Here is a 16,871-nt window from a genome sequence, read left to right as displayed (position 1 = left end):
AATTGTACTGACTACTTCAAAAAAATGAGCTAGAGGTCAGCACCAAAAATTGGATCCCAATAAAAATCTCCAGAAAAGGTCCACACCTATCCAACATTTTCTTTGCCGATGACCTTGTGCTCATGAGTAGAGCATATAAAGTAAATGGAGATATCATCCATCACTTTTGTGAAAGATCTGGTCAATCTATAAACTATACAAAATCCAAACTCATCTTCTCAAAAACTATAAGAAAGAAGTTAGAAGGGAGTTATCCAACATCTTAAGAATTATCTGGAATAAATCTTTTGGGAAATACTTATAAGGATTCCCAATTTTTCAAAGCAAACCATGCGTGAAGAATTACCAATTCTTACAACATGCAACAAAAACTAGCAGGTTGGAAAACCAAATTCCTAAATATAGCAGGTAGGACCACTCTGGACAGAGCTGGCTTAAATAATATGCCTACTCACATCATGCGATACATAAGTTACCAACCTCAATGACCAAAAAGATTGGCCAAATACAAAGGAACTTCATATGGGGTTCAACGAGTGATAAAAGGAAAATGCACATGATAGGTATTTTCAGAAATAAAATAAAATAAATAGAAAGTAGAATTCCTGAGCCTGGCAGAAAGTAATTCGCTATTTTCTATAGGCAAGTCTTCAAAAGTCAAAGAAAATTTGTTCAATTGGAGCTCAAAAAAAGGAATTTATTTTTTGCTTTTAAACCTGTTTGCATTGGAGAACCCTTGCTACTAGGAAAGAGATTAGGGGATTCGGCGCATGATTCGGAATCAAAATATAAAGCACTCCTAGCCAAGCTAGCATGAAGACCATACGATAATAATAAATCACCTTGGGATTCACTCTTAATAAACAAATACACCTCCAAGGATTGGACCCATCTAATATGCATCTAAGTGTTGCCCAATCTGTGTCTAAAACATTACCACTGGTTAAAACAAACTTTGCAGAAACACGAAGTTACCAAAGTTTAATGAACCAGTGAAAAAAAAACAGAAGAACAAAAATTAATTCACAAAAACTAAAATCTGTAAAACATACCAGAATCTGGAAAAGACAAAACGGAAAAAGATCAAGCCCACTGAATGCAGTGTCCCCTTAAAGAAATTATTCCCCTCTAGTATCCGAGGTTTGATTTGGAATATGTCCTCCCAGGATAGAATGATCTCAATCACCAGTGTATTGATACCCAAAACGCTAGTGTCAGCGAGCCACTCAACGGCAGTAAAGTACACAAAAAATATTTGTGCAGAAGAAGAAGAAATCAGAAATTTTTGTAAGTAAAAAGTCTGAAAAATAACTGGTATTTATAGCCAAGAGGAACTGGTTCCGAAAAGTTGCAACCTTTCAGAACCACACGACCATTTCAGAAAGTTTGCAACCTTTCAAATGGTCATGGCTGTTCCTGAAAGTTGCAACCTTTCAGAATAGTCATCTCCAACGGCGGGAAATTCAAATAAAATGGGAAAGTAATTTAAATAAAATGGGTCACGCGGATCCGAGTCGGGTCGGAACGTTTCGGTTCATTAACTAATTAATTGAAACGTTTTGGCCATTTTATTTTATTTATTTAAATAAATAATTCAAACAAAACTTTGTCCAAAAATAATCTCTCGATCGATCATTTTCCAAAGCCAAAGCCAAAGCCGAGACGAGCAAGCGACGAAGACGACGACGCGAGGGGGTTCCCTCTTACCAAACCTTTTAACAATTAATAGAAATGTTTCTCTATTTAAACTCTTCTATTTTTTTTTCCACCACCGATGAGGGAGAAATGCCTTTTTACTAAAGCATAGGAGGACTTTTCAAGTTCCTCTCTTTTCATCTTCCCTCCATTTCCCATTAACTTTTGCTATATACCCAACAATCCCCCACATGAATGGGGAATGGTTATAACATAAGGAATGCACGGACGCGTGTGTACTTTACAAGCAAGGATCAAGTGCATCTGGATAAGTAGGTTTCCCCTTGAACTTTCCATAGTGAACATATGTCGGATATACTCGGTCAATCGATAGATGCGATATCTTTGAACCGTCGAGCTTTGGTGTATACCTAGACAATCATATGTCACACAATTAACCTTTTACCATTTATGGTTCTTACGGTTGTGTTCGTTTCAGCCATAAACACCTCCTGATTTCATGAGTGTATAGAGAATAGACTTTTGACATAAAATTCTCTTTGAAGCGGCTTACACTTCACACTCACATAGGTGATTTCTAACCGTGTCATCTCGTAGATACACTATTTGGTCAAATCTGCCAAACTTAGCAAATCATTAAAAACTTTAATCTTTATTAACAAGCCTTAAAGTCTTAACTTTGTTCCTGAACATTGTCTTCATCATGAGAATGGATTGAGTTGATTGACAATGTTGAACCGTCAGTCACAACTTTGTTTTTCTCCTTGAATCTAGCTCTTGGGATCTCCAGTCTGCTAGATAGAGTTACCGCCATGCTGACTTGTCCTAAGCCATAAACCAATTCCCTTAGATGATCTTTCAACTGCCTCTCTCACTAGGCATTTCGTTAGTGGATCTAACACATTATCGCTTGACTTCACATAGTCAATTGTGATAATTTCACTAGAGAGCAGTTGTCTTACGGTGTTATGTCTCTGTCGTATATGACAAGACTTCCCGTTGTACATGCGCTCCCTGCCCTACCTATTGATGTTTGACTATCACAATGTATGCAAATAGGTCCCACAGGTTTGGGCCAGAATGGAATATTCTCTAAGAAATTCCAGAGCCATTCAACTTCTTCACCAGCCTTATCTAAAGCAATAAATTCAGATTCCATTGTGGAGCGAGCGATACATGTTTGGACGATTTCCAAGAGACTGCTCCTCCACCAAGTGTAAACACATAACCACTTGTGGATTTTACTTCATTTGACCCGGTGATCCAATTTGCATCACTTTTGTAACGACCCTAAAAATGAAACAGGAAGAACTAGAGCCTTACATGTGTATTGAAGTTGGTAACTTGATTAAATAATGTAAATCGGCCTCTTGAGTTTAGTTCAAAGAGATTTGGGGTCCGTAGATGCTGCTAGTTTTTGACATTTTAATTTTTAGTTGGGGCTTTGGGAATTAATTAGTTATTAGATTAAGGGTTTAGGGGGTCGGTTAGGAGTTAATTAAATGACTTATATAAGGTTTTAAGTCTTTTAACAAGTCATTTACTCTCTTTTCTCAAAATCCCAAAGTCTTCCCTCTTTCTATATTTCTCTCTAACTCAAAGAAGAAGATGAAGTGGGAGCTAGGGTTGAGGATTTCATGGTGTTTCTTCTTCAATTTTTTGTGGGATTCATGAAGGTTAAGGTATGAGAATCCTTTATCCTTGATTCCTTTTCCATTCAAGGAGCCAAATCAAAGTGTTTTGAAAGCTCTTCAAAAACTCAATAAAGTCCTAATTTCGGTTCTAGCATGGGTTCTTGCATTAAATAATTTTTAATGATGATTTATGTTATTATTGATGTTTATTGATGGTTTTAAGAAAGAAAAGTCCATGAACCCATGTCTTTCCAAGTTTCTTAAATTTGGCTTGTGAAGTGGGCTGAATGTTTATGATTGAATGATGATGGATAAATGCTTAGGTTGAGTTGAGTAGTTGATTTCTATTATTATCTATGTTTATCTATTGAGAATTGTTGAAGAATTGAGGAATGGTGATTGTGGCTTTGGAAAAGGGTAAGTTGACCTAACTTCATTGTTAATGTAGAATTGATATAGAATTGTGATAGATTGATGTTTGATCCACTTATGGTGGAGGTGTTTACTTATTTAATGTATTATGATTATGACCTTGAAGGCATTATATGAGGAATTGAAGTGTTGACATGATATCATATATGTGAATGTGATGTAAAGTATTTGAATGAGAATCTAATGAAGTAAATGTAATCATGTTGTGAATATAAATGTGTTCATGAGATCCCAAGGTGAGCTTGAATAAAGTATTATTGTTTTGTGATTAAAAGTATGTTCTCTCTTAACACTTATGAATGAAGATGATGGAATGTGAAGTGCCTTATATTGTTGAATGTCATCTCTTGACTTGGTAGACTTAGGTGCTCTTCTTGATAAATGAAAAGCTATGTTGAAAATAAATCGATAGGCTATGGCATTCCTTTCATATGTAAGTGATGAACTCTATTTCTGAGCTGGGTAGTGTTTGGTAATTTATTCATATCTTGTTCTCTAGAACTTCGTTTACAATGAATAAATATGATTGGAAAGATAACTCATATACTTACAACTCTTATGTTTATGTAAAACTTTAATTTAACTGTTATGGACACGAAATATGGGACGCAACATAGGGCAAGTTCTGCCCAGATTTCGGAAATTGAAATCCTGCATGATCAGCTGTAGTGTTTTGAATATATCTTTTTGTACAAAATATATTTTGCAGTGATTCTTGTTTATTTGAAACCTTTAGAGATGTACCTACATCTTTCATGAAGGTTATAAAGTTCAGTTTTGCCGTATTCCTTTTCAAATCTAACTTGCGACTTGAGGTACCAGGCAGGACAGATTCACTGTTTTGGGAGCATAGTTGTATTTGTACATGCTAGGCTTACTTGTGATGATGATCCTATTTTACGTCAACATTACTGAGCTAATAGAAGTTAAAGAAGTTATTTAATTATATTTTAAAGGTTGTATATACTCGTGAACAAGTTGAGGACCTTGAAACATTGGTTGGTCTACGATCTGAACTTGCAAAATTGTGTTGGATTGGTTCTTTGCTAAAGCACTGAGTTTGTGTATAAACTTGAACTTGCACTCTTTTAATTGCGGAAATATTTGAAAGTTGATCTTGGTACCTTGGCAACCTCTTGTCACTTTGCATTGTCATGTTGGTATCCTTTAAGACGTTAAAGACGTTCATGTAACTCGCCCACTTGTACGAACTGTTTGATCACCTGGCACTCTTGTTAGGACCTTGTCCTTCTTGTGGCTGTGACTTTGTCACTCTTGGCATGCCTCTTGATTCAGATCACTTGCCATCTTGACTCTGGATTTTTAGTCCGTCTTATGAATGGAAGTTGCCCATTTAAGTACGAATTAGAAAGCCATTTTTAATATGGTTCTTGGTTCTCTTGATTATTGAGCTTTGACCCTTTTTGATATCGGGCGTCGGACCTTCTTTATACTTGCTTGTGCTTGGTGTGACGACATGATGTATATATTGAGCGAGCCTTGTTATTGAATCTCTTGGAAATTTGTGCTATGAGCATTCTTGACACTTGGATCTTTAAATGTAGAACTTGATATCCTTAGTGTGAACTCTAGTTATTTGATAGGTTCTACAATGTATAGATAGTAGTATGGGATGCTATCTACACATGACACGAGTAGGCTTTGAAGGTGCCAAAATGAGTTCCCTAAGTCTATATGACTATAATGTGAAGTCCCCTAAATGCATGAATGTGTCCTAAATGACTTTAAAGAGGAATGTTGACTTATTGTTTAAATCATTTGTTGAATGAATAACTTATGTTAATGAAGTGAGTTACTTAGTATGCTACCTTGAAGCATGATGGTTCTTGTCTATAGTAGCCTTGAGGAACACTTAGGTGGGTATGAAGAGGTTGTATGGGTGGCCATTTCATGTCTCACTCAAGTGTGTCTTAGGGTAACTTTAGATAAGGGTTCTTGGATGATAAAATGAGTTACATGGTGAAAATGTTGAGTATGTCTATAATGTGGTTAATGTCTTATATGTTGGTTATGTTCTATAATATGTCTAATATGTCAATATTTATGAAGTTTCACTAAAATGGCATAGGGCATGACTTTCAACCAAATGTCCTTTTTAGCATGTTTTTGCATGGTTTTCATACTTAGTACTTAATTGTGCTAACCCCTTTCTTTTCCTTTTGACTAAAGTGTAGGGATTTTTGGAGATATTGATATTCCATGGTTGATGGATAGGTTTCTAAGGTGTTTGAAGATGAAGACTTGGTGAGTCCTCATATATTCGAGGACAATAACCAACATGTTCCTTTATGTCTTGTAGTTTTGTTATAGTTTTGAGTGGGCTTAGTCCCATTGTTGTATTCAAGTATTAGATGGTTTTGAGACATCTTGGATAAAGTCTAGAAAGTCTTCCGCTTGCTTTTTATTTAAAAGGTGTTCTTACGATTGTAAAGGAAGCTTTAAATTTCTCCTCTATATATTTTTTTTGTATCGTATTTTAATGAATGATCCATGAGGCTTGTATTTGACCTCTTCGAGGTCGAATACGCCGGTTACGACTAGAGGGTGCTCTCGGGTTGTGACAATTTTATCCTTCAATCACGGCAGGATATTTGTTATAATGCAAATAATAGTGTTGTGTATGTTTCAGATACCCCAACACACGTTTCATTGACATCCAGTAAGTTTGATTCGGATTACTAGTGATACGACTCAGTTTGCTAATAGCAGATGCTATATCTGGTCACATACAATTCATAATATACATCAAACTTCCCAACACTCTGGCATATTCCAATTGAGAGTCACTTTCACCTACATTCTTTTGAAATGTAAAGCTTAAATCAATTGGAGTTTTGACAACATTGAAATTCAAGTACTTGAACTTATCCAATACTCTTTCAATATAATAAGATTGAGATAATGCTAGCTAGTCCCTGAGGAGTTTTGAGAATCCTGATCCCTAAGATCAAATCAACAACTACTAAGTCTTTCATATCGAACTTGTTGGATAACATGCGCTTAGTAGCATTTATATCGTCAATATCTTTACTCATTATTAACATGTCATCAACATACAAGACAGACAATGACTTCATGATTCAGAACGTTTTTAATGTAAACACACTTATCACATTCGTTAATCTTGAATCCATTTGTCAACATTGTTTGGTCAAATTTACCATGCCATTGTTTGGGTGCTTGTTTGAGCCCATAAAGCGACTTCACAAGTTTGCACATTTTTTCTTCTTTACCAGGAACCACAAACCGTTCAGGTTGTTCCATGTAAATTTCTTCGTCCAACTCTCCATTTAAGAAGGCTGTCTTTACATCCATTTGGTGGATTTTAAGATCATGCACTGCCGCTAGTGCTATTAACATCCTAATTGATGTTATCCTTGTTACTGGAGAGTATGTATCAAAGTAGTCTAGACCTTCGTTTTGTCTCTATCCTTTGACTACAAGTCTAGCCTTATATTTGTCAATAGTCCCATCGACTTTCATTTTCCTTTTAAAGATTCACTTTGATCCTAAAGGTTTATTTCCTGGAGGAAGATCAGCCAATTCCCAAGTATGGTTACTTAAAATTGATTCGATCTCACTATTGACTGCTTCTTTCCAATAAATTGACTCAGACGAAGACATAGCTGCTTTAAATGTTTGAGGCTCATTTTCAAGCAAAAATGCCACAAAATTTGGTTCGAAAGAAGTGGATTTCCATTGGCGATTACTATGCTTAGGATCCTCATTAGGTTGTGTATTTTCCGTTGATTCTTCCCGTGGTCGTTTAGGTCTTTCACTTGTCGACTCACATTCAGTTTTATACGGATAAATGTGTTCAAAGAACTCAGTGTTATCTTACTCAATTACCGTATTTACATGAATTTCAGGATTATTAGATTTGTGAACCAAAAACCGACAGGCCTTACTGTTCATAACATATCCAATAAATGCACAATCCACTGTTTTGGATCCAATTTTCACCCTCTTGGGTAAATGAACCTCTACCTTGGCTAGACACCCCCACACTTTGAAATATTTTAAGTTGGATTTCCTTCCTTTCCATAACTCATATGGAATCGATTGCGTTTTGCTTTGGGGTACCCTATTGAGTATCTTGTTAGCCGTAAGGATGGCTTCCCCCTACAGGTTTCGCGGTGAACCAAAACTGATCATCATGACATTCATCATTTCCTTTAATGTTCTATTCTTCTATTCCTCCAAACCATTTGACTGTGGTGTATAAGGTGCAGTAGTTTGATGAATACTACCATATTCCAAACATATCTCTGCAAAAGGAGATTTGTATTCTCCACCCCTATCAATCCGAATCATTTTTATTTTAGATTCAATTGATTTTCCACTTCATTTTTGTATTTGCTTAAATGCATCAATTGTTTCATCCTTACTATTAAGCAAATATACATAACAAAATCGAGTGCAACCGTCAATAAAAGTTATAAAATACTTTTTTCCACCACGAGATGGTGTTGACTTCATATCACATGTATCTGTGTGAATTAAGTCTAAAGGATTTGAATTCCAGTCAACAGACTTGTAAGGATGTTTAACAAACTTACTTTCCACACAAATTTCGCATTTCGATTTATCGCATTTGAAATCAGGCAATACTTCTAAAGTAATCAATTTTCGCAAGGCTTTATAATTTAGATGTCCCAAACGGGCATGCCATAAATTATTTGACTCCAATAAGTAAACAAAAGCAGAATTCTTATTAATACTGTCAATAACCATTACATTCAGTTTGAAGAGGCCCTCAATGAGGTAGCCCTTTCCTAAGAACATCTCATTCTTACTTATTATAGCTTTGTCACTAACTAGGACACACTTAAACCCGTTCTTAACGAGCAGTGCAGCAGAAACTAAATTCTTCCTAATAGTAGGAACGTGCAGAACGTTGTTCAAAGTCAACACCTTGCCAGATGTCATTTTCACACTACACCATTTTAGGCCTATGGCCACACTAATTCTGGACAACGCTTGTAAAGTGTTTCCTAAAATATTTTTGGGGACGCTTTTAAAGCGTAGTCCAAGTTTTTAACTTTTAGCTTTGATAATATTGACAACACTTGCAAATTGTACTCTTTAATGGTATAAGATACACTTTATAAGTGTTGTTACAATATGATAGAATTGGTAACAACTATTTACATGTATGGCCACACTTTTAAAGTGTCCTATTTTTATAATTGTAAAAAAACACATTACAAGTGTGGCCTTAAAACTTTCACCAAAATATTATATTCCCTCCAACATTTTTAACTCTCCCTCCCATTTTTATTGGGCAAAAAAATAATAATTCATAAAACATTAAAACTTTGTTTTCCCCAAATCAGAAAATTCTCTATTGAACCGAAGAACATGCTTTTCTTTGATGAACTGAAGAGCTGAAGCTAAGCCTAGAGAACTGATCAAGAGCTGAAGCTAAGTCTATCTGTCACAGATGAACTGAAGCTATGTCTCTCCGTCACGATTTTCTCTCAGATTTCTAGCTAAAGAACACAATTTCTCACAGATTTCTCGCTGAAGAGTTGAAGAGCTTCTTGCTGAAGAACACGATTTCCATCATAATTCTCGCTGAAGAACATAATTTCCGTCATAGTTCTCACTGAAGAACATGATTTTGTTGGAATAGGGTTTATCAGGTTAGTAATTCTATCTTTGAAAGTCTAAATTTTAGCTTTAGGATTTTGATATTCTTGTGTTTTTTGTACGATTTTGGGAGTCTAGCTCATATTTTACCTTCATCAGTTGGAAATTAAATTGAATAGCTATAGGGTTTTGTTAATCGAATCATATTAATTTCACTCTAAAAAGTTATTAGGTTTTGAAAGCGAAGCAGAATCGTCATCGTCGTGCAAGCCATTGTCTTATTTTAGAACCTTGTGTCTACAGGTTATAGAGTAAATTGCACTTTGGCTTGGAATGATGTTATGTTGAGTAGATAGGTCTGCATAATGTTAAGCTAATTGATATCTGATGATATCTGTGTATGTATTATTCTATGGCAGATGGATCTGATAGCTAAGTTAAGCCATCCATATATCGTGGAGTACAATGATGATTTGGTCGAGAAGGTATTATGTTATTCAGTTTCTAGAGCAGGATTTCGAACTGAATTTTTTTATGAGAACGGAGAAGCATGAGCACTGCAAAAATAATCCGAGCCAACAAAGGCTTTTGAAGCAATCTTTTTGTCACTTGCCATAACTGGGAAGGTTATACATAAAAAGGCAATGTGTTCCCTGCATACCAACAGACAAATTGGACACAGAACAAACTGATAGTTCCATTAACATTCTTAAGATTGCCATCCTTTCATTAGAAGGAGATTATGTATAGGAGCTTCCGTCTGTGCTGTTTCTCAAAATTATTGATAATATCATCAATTGTATCCTCCCAATTTTCAGTCGCTTCAAGTTCTTGACACAAAATCAAAGCAAGACGACATCCAATTGCTGCCTCCTCATGGTTATCTTTTACATCTAAATTGATAACAAGAACCGGCTTCAAGAGCTTGATTTAATGAGCTTTCCTTAGGGGAACTATAGTCCTTCTACCTCGTGCCTCACCTTGCAAAGATTGTGCATCTTTTCTTTCTTCCTTACTATGGTGGCTGCAAACATTGTTTTCTACTTTGGATACAAGTCTTAATTTTGCATTATGTTCTTGAAATGCTAGATGTAGAATTGGAGCTTTCACTAATATGTTTCTTAGTAACTTCATGTGTATAAGTTGGTTAAGGAACTACATGTCTTAATGTTTGCATTTGGTTCTCTTAGTCTATGTATAAATTGCCTAAGGAACTTCATGTCCTAGCTTTCACTTATTGATTTTGGACATCATTGTGGATCAGAAGTTCTGTTTCTGTAATTTAATCATCTGTCTCTATTTCTTTCAGTCCCTCCCTTGTGTACCTAATTTCCCTTCACAAGAGAGCTTGCGATCTCTGGAATCACTGTGCCTTGGAAAATATGCAGATGTGACTACACCTTTTGTGCATTGATTTTTTTTTTTTTGGTTATAACCATTATTTCTTTGATAATCTCATAGCAACTTACTCTTGTAGTGGTTTAATGATGTCTTCTCAACTAATTTATCTGACAAGTGTGAGAATGTTCGTAGTCGACTATGAGAAAAGCATGGATGCAAAGTATATCTATTTCTATTATTACATTCTCCATTACTTTATCTTGGACTTTGACTAGTGTATCTTCTAGCTTTGGTTTAGAATTGTTGGTACAATGAGCGTCAATATTGTGAGTATCTATCATTCTACAAGATTGTTAGTACGTTCAAGATTTTTATTTATCTCGTGGTTAAAGATTGTAGAGATTGTAATACCAGAGTTGCATGAGATGAGCATTGCGCATATTGTTTCTGTTGGGTCTGAATCATTGTGCACACTGAATCTAGAATGTGGTGGTGGGTACACAATTTCTCTTTGAATATTCTAGTACATCACATGTCTTCTTACTAGAGCTCAATGTCTTATTGGAAGCAACTTCAAATCATCCTTGTTATCTGTTTTCTTCTTCCTCTTTTTTGTCACCAGGAAAGGAGCAATATTGGCATATGATACTCATACAGATTTGGCATATTTTCATTCATTTATTGCAGCAGACTATGTTCCTGCTCAGTGGCTTAGGTGAGACATGTTTCTGACGTTACCTACACTAAAGCAATCTAACCTAGTCATGAATTTCTTTCAGACTTCATCTAAGAACTGGTCTGATGTTATTGTTGTCATTTGAGAACTGATTTATTGATATAGAAATATGGTGGCATCTAAAATGACTGAAAACATCAGATAGTTGCATCTTACCTTAGGTCTACTTTTATACTTAATTAGTTGCCAAAACTTTTAAGTTGATAACTTTGGAACCTATCAACAATGTTCTCTGGGTTCTTGCAGGCGGAGGTTAATGTATTTCCATATGGAGATTTCCGAGAAGGTGGATATCATTGTGACACCTACAACTAGGTATGTCAAGGACTTCCATACCTTTACCAAGGCTACTCTATTCCAGTTATTGAATATATTAAATGGCTAGTCCAGAATGTGTATACGGTAGATTAGTTTGCTGATACATGTCAAAGTTAGATTTTTGACATCCTGAACTTGTGTGCATATGCAGGAATATTCCTATCACCATTTCTTATACTTCCTTCTTTATTAGCATGACACTACCCAAAATTCCACCAAGTGCTATTACAGTTGGGGAGACTGATTTGCAAGTTTCAGGTATTTCCCTTAGTCACCTCTTACCAGATATCATTAACTATGGAGTTAGTTGAAATTGTACAAAGGTTGTTTCTCTACTATTTGTATTCATGTATTCAATATTTCAGGAAATATTTTGCGGTTTATAGCAGAGATATTGCTTTTGTATTGGCTTTCTGATTGTCAACTGGTTCTTATAGAACTAAGTCATTATACTTTTTCATAACGTGCTCATGATTAGTTTCATAGAGACCTTTCTGTTGAATTTTTGTTTTCTCATCCATGTGTATTCCATTTTGATCGTGATCATCTGCATATGTTAGTTTACATGTTGTTGCGTGATTTTCTAAGGTTTTTTGGTTCTGATTGCCTTCTTTCTTGAGAAAGGCTAAATTCACTGCCATATCCAATTTGCTCTCTATCTGTAAGTGCTTAATGTCATCGTCTTTCCCTCAATTCAATCACCATCTACCTTCAAATTATTGTTTATTGGTGTTCTCGATTAGATTTAATATAATGTTGTATTGTACTCATACATGCAAGTGTTTCTACCACTGATAAAGTTATTTATTCCTTAATTTCTCGACAATTCAAAGTCATGTATGTTTCAAAGTGCATGTACACCGAGACTTGACAAAGAATAGAGATGCAAACTGTTTCACTTTCGAGAATAAATCAAACTGGTTAGCTTTATTTGTTATATCATGTAAATTGATGATAGCATTTTTTTTTTGGAAATCAATTTTTAATTCTAGCATATAGAAATACTTGTTGGATTGTTTCTATGTACATTACTATTTGCAACAGTTACAATAGTTGAAGATAGACAATCAGGTATTTGAATTAATGTAGAAAACAAGATATCTATATGTTTGGGAAAGTTGATAATCAAGTTTACATCAAAAGGATACTGATCAAGTGTACTATCTATGATCATGATCCTCATGTAAGTGAGTCATGTTTTTTCTGAGTAGTTTGTGCTTGTGAAAAGTAGGAATTATGTCTATCTAGAACAAAAAATGTCCTCTAACTCCTGCCATTTCCGAGGAAGAACTGCGGCTATGGAATCTGCTGCTCTGGCCGCTGTTCTGTTACCCGGTCTTGGTGGTGTAGTTATAGAAGATTATACCTAATGATCATCGTGAAACAAAGGGAATAATATCAAATGTATCCCCCACTGTTACTTGACAACCTAAGGAGAAGATGATCATGCAAAAAAAAAACTAGGGGAAGTGAGTTAGCTCTTTAGAGGAGGATGAAGTGTTCAGAATTGATGAGATCGAATATATCTTAGATTAACAAATTATAATTAGTATCAAGTCATTTTAACCTGATATATTTTATTGATTTTCTAAAGAATGTTAGGGCCCTATGAGTAAAAGTCGAGTCTATTACTGCACAACTTATGCACAAAGAGTAGAGTTAGATTTTGCAGGAACTCTAGTGCAAGTATTACTCCATAAAATAAGACATTCAATGGTGTTGGTATTTCTCTGGTTGATTTTAAAAATCATCCTTTTAAATTGGTGACTTGTATGAATGACCTGTTAAATTTGATATGACCAAACAAACTTAATTTCAGCATGTCAGATCAACATTTTGTAGTACACAACGAAACAAGGTGAGTGTTCACTTACCACATTTAGATAGCATAGTATCACCTATTGACAATTCCTAATGTCATATGTTATTATATAATGTTATGCAACTATATTGATTGTATATTTGTGTCATCTCTTGCTCATCTTTTTAGATACCACCTTCTTCTCCAGTGGATCGTAAGGATGTAAGTTAACCATGCTCTCCTTCCAATTTTAGTATGGATTAACGTGGTGATAATGTATGCTAGATAGTAGATGAAAAAATATTGATGAAATTTCTAGATTTGCGTGTTATGTATCTCATTTGTGCTTATATTATAATAAAATGAACTAGACAGAATAGCCAACAACAAAAGACATAAAAGAAAGTTTAAGAAATGTCTAGATGAGGTTTTACATTTTGACCTGTAGAGTCAGATTTACGTTATGAAATGACAGGCATCATTTTTTTCATCAATGTTCAACCCTGCAATATTTAGAGTTATATTATAATTTTTTTTCCCTCAAATATTTATAGCGAGATGCACCAGTAGACTGCATTTAGTCCTTTTTTAGCTTACCGATGGGAGAGACGTCTTTGAAGGAAAAGAAGTTGCAGTTAGTTGTATTATGAGCTTTTTGGTTATGTTCATATTGTTCGCATAAAAATTATTGAGCTCTTTGGTTGTACATCTGCTTTGTGCTCTCAGAAGTCACTTGGTGCTTCCCATGGAATGATATTTATATCCTCCTGTAAAGGAATTTTTTTCGCAATAGGTAATGTTTGTGAGTGATCATTTAAGTGTTTTGTTCTTTTCTCCCAGATTTATTGTTCATATTTGCCGAAAGAGTCTCGGAATGCATGTAGAACTAGGATTTTATAGTTTTTGTAACAACAATTGATTGGAAAATGGATTTTGTTGTAGTTACTTACTGTGACATGTTATTAGCATATGAAATACATGTTTTAATAGCAACTAAGAGTTGTGTTTTTTCATAACAGTACCACTACATTGGGAAGGGGTTGGGAAGTATTGTTAAAATGACTAGTATTGGGCATAACAAATACATGATTTATTTCACTAGCTTATAATTTTATTTTGAATGTGCAGGAAAATGTCGGTAATTGAATTTGAATAGTGGCCAGAAGTAAACTCGATCTATTGTAGTGAACAATGAGGAGTTTTTGTACTATTGTCATATTTTTTTTGAATGCATTTGGTTTTGTGGAATTTATTGATAGTAGAGATCTTTAAGGAATCACTTTCTAAGTATTGGTTGTACAAGACATGTTTCTCGAAGTTTATTTGAAATATATTGCTTTGATTTATTTATTAGCTAATTTTGTGCTTTAGATCACTTATATATTTAAATATGTGATTATTGAATATATGCAAATAAAAATTATATTCTTAAAAATGAAAAATTGTGGCTACAAAATTCTACACAACATTGCCACTCTTCAAAAGTGTTGTTGTAGGACGTCCAATGTTGTCTTGTATATAAGAAAAGTTATACTTTATAAGTGTTGCTCTAGATAAGATATAAAAGGCAACACTTTTTAAGTGTGACCAATAACAAAGCAAATGCAACGCTTTTAAGTGTAGTATAATAAAAAAAAGGTGTCGCTAATACATCACTACAAAGCGTTCCCTTACACCTCTTTGGCTACGATTTATAAGTGTAGTTGTGATGACGACATTTAAAAAGTGTTGCCTAATGTCAAAGGTTACGCTTCTTTAGGCCACCCCCTAAAAAGCATTGCTTAAAGTCCAAAAGTGTAGCCTTTTATCAAAGGCCACACTTTTTGCTAGTTTAGGCTACACTTTACTTGGGTGGCCGTAGGCCTAAAGTAGTGTAGTGTCAACATTACTTTCCTAGTTTCTGCAATCCTTGCTATTGATGTGTTCCCCATGAACAAATCTTCATCGAACTCAGCAGGAGTGTACGTTGCAAAGGCTTCTTTCCCAGAGCAAATATGTCGAATGACACCTGAGTCGAGACACTACTTCTTGGGATTTCCAACTAAGTTGCACTCCGAGATCATTGCATAGAGGTCATCTGCATCTTCCATCTCTTCCACGATGTTTGCTTGACTTTTTCCTTTGTCTTTGTCTTTGTCCTTTCTTGAAGCACGATAGTCAGAAGACTTATGACCAACCTTACCACAGTTGTAACAGTTGCCCTTGAATTTCTTCTTGGCCTGTTCTGACTTCTGTCTGTTGGACTTCTTTCTCTTCTTGCCTTTGGTAGGAGCTTCTTCAACAATATTAACTCCAATTATTGTCGAACTCTTATGAGACTTCTTTTCGGCGGTTTTGTTATCTTCCTCAATCTTAAGCCGAATCACAATATCTTCAAGCTTCATTTTCTTACGTTTGTGCTTTAAATAATTCTTGAAGTCGTTCCACGAAGGAGGTAACGTCTCGATCATTGCAGCCACTTGAAAAGATTCATTTACTACCATATCCTCAGCAATCAAATAATGGGAATTAAGTTGAAGTTCCTGCACTTGTGATCCAATAGTTTTACTATTTGACATTTTATAGTCTAAAAACTTTGTGACCATAAACTTTTTCAAGCATGCATCTTTTGTCTTATATTTCTTCTCAAGTGCATCCCACAATTCTTTCGAAGTTGTCATTGCACTATAGACATTGTATAAGTCATCCTCTAAAGCACTCAGAATGTTGCCCTTACATAAGAAGTCTGCCTGTTTCCATGCTTCAATAATTATGAATTTCTCTGTCTGGCATGTCAGCAGCAGGCATTGGAGTTTCTTCACTGGTAAATCTCTGCAGACCAAGAGTGGTAAGCTAGAAAAATACCCGTTGCTGTCATCCTTTGAAATTCACACCAGAGAATTTTCCTGATTTCTCTATTGGTGGTACAACAGTTTGAGTTGGTGCAGCAACAATCACTATAACATTGTTGTTTGCCATTTCTGATAAACAAAAATCGATACAGGCTTAGTAAGCAATAACTTTAATTGCAAACTTAATAGGAGTATAAAACCACGAAGGTTTTTGTCTCCACCAGAAACACAGATTAAAAATAAATAAATAATTTTCTTATGATTGTTGCCCAATCTGTGTCTAAAATAGTACCACTAGTTAAAACAAGCTTTGCAGAAACCTGAAGTTACCAAAGTTTAATGAACCAGTGAAACAACTAGAAGAACATAAATTAATTCACAAAAACTAAAATCTATAAAACATACCAAAATCTGAAAAAGACAGAACGGAAAAAGATCAAGCCCACTGAATGCATAGTGTCCCTTTAAGGAAATTAGGCCCCTCTAGTATTCGAGGTTTGATTTGGAAT

Source organism: Solanum verrucosum, unplaced genomic scaffold (assembly GCF_900185275.1).
Source record: "Solanum verrucosum unplaced genomic scaffold, falcon-dt-bn FXZP01000308.1, whole genome shotgun sequence".
Classification (NCBI taxonomy): Eukaryota; Viridiplantae; Streptophyta; class Magnoliopsida; order Solanales; family Solanaceae; genus Solanum; species Solanum verrucosum.
The sequence above is the reverse complement of the archived record's forward strand: the minus strand, read 5'-3'. Positions refer to the sequence as shown.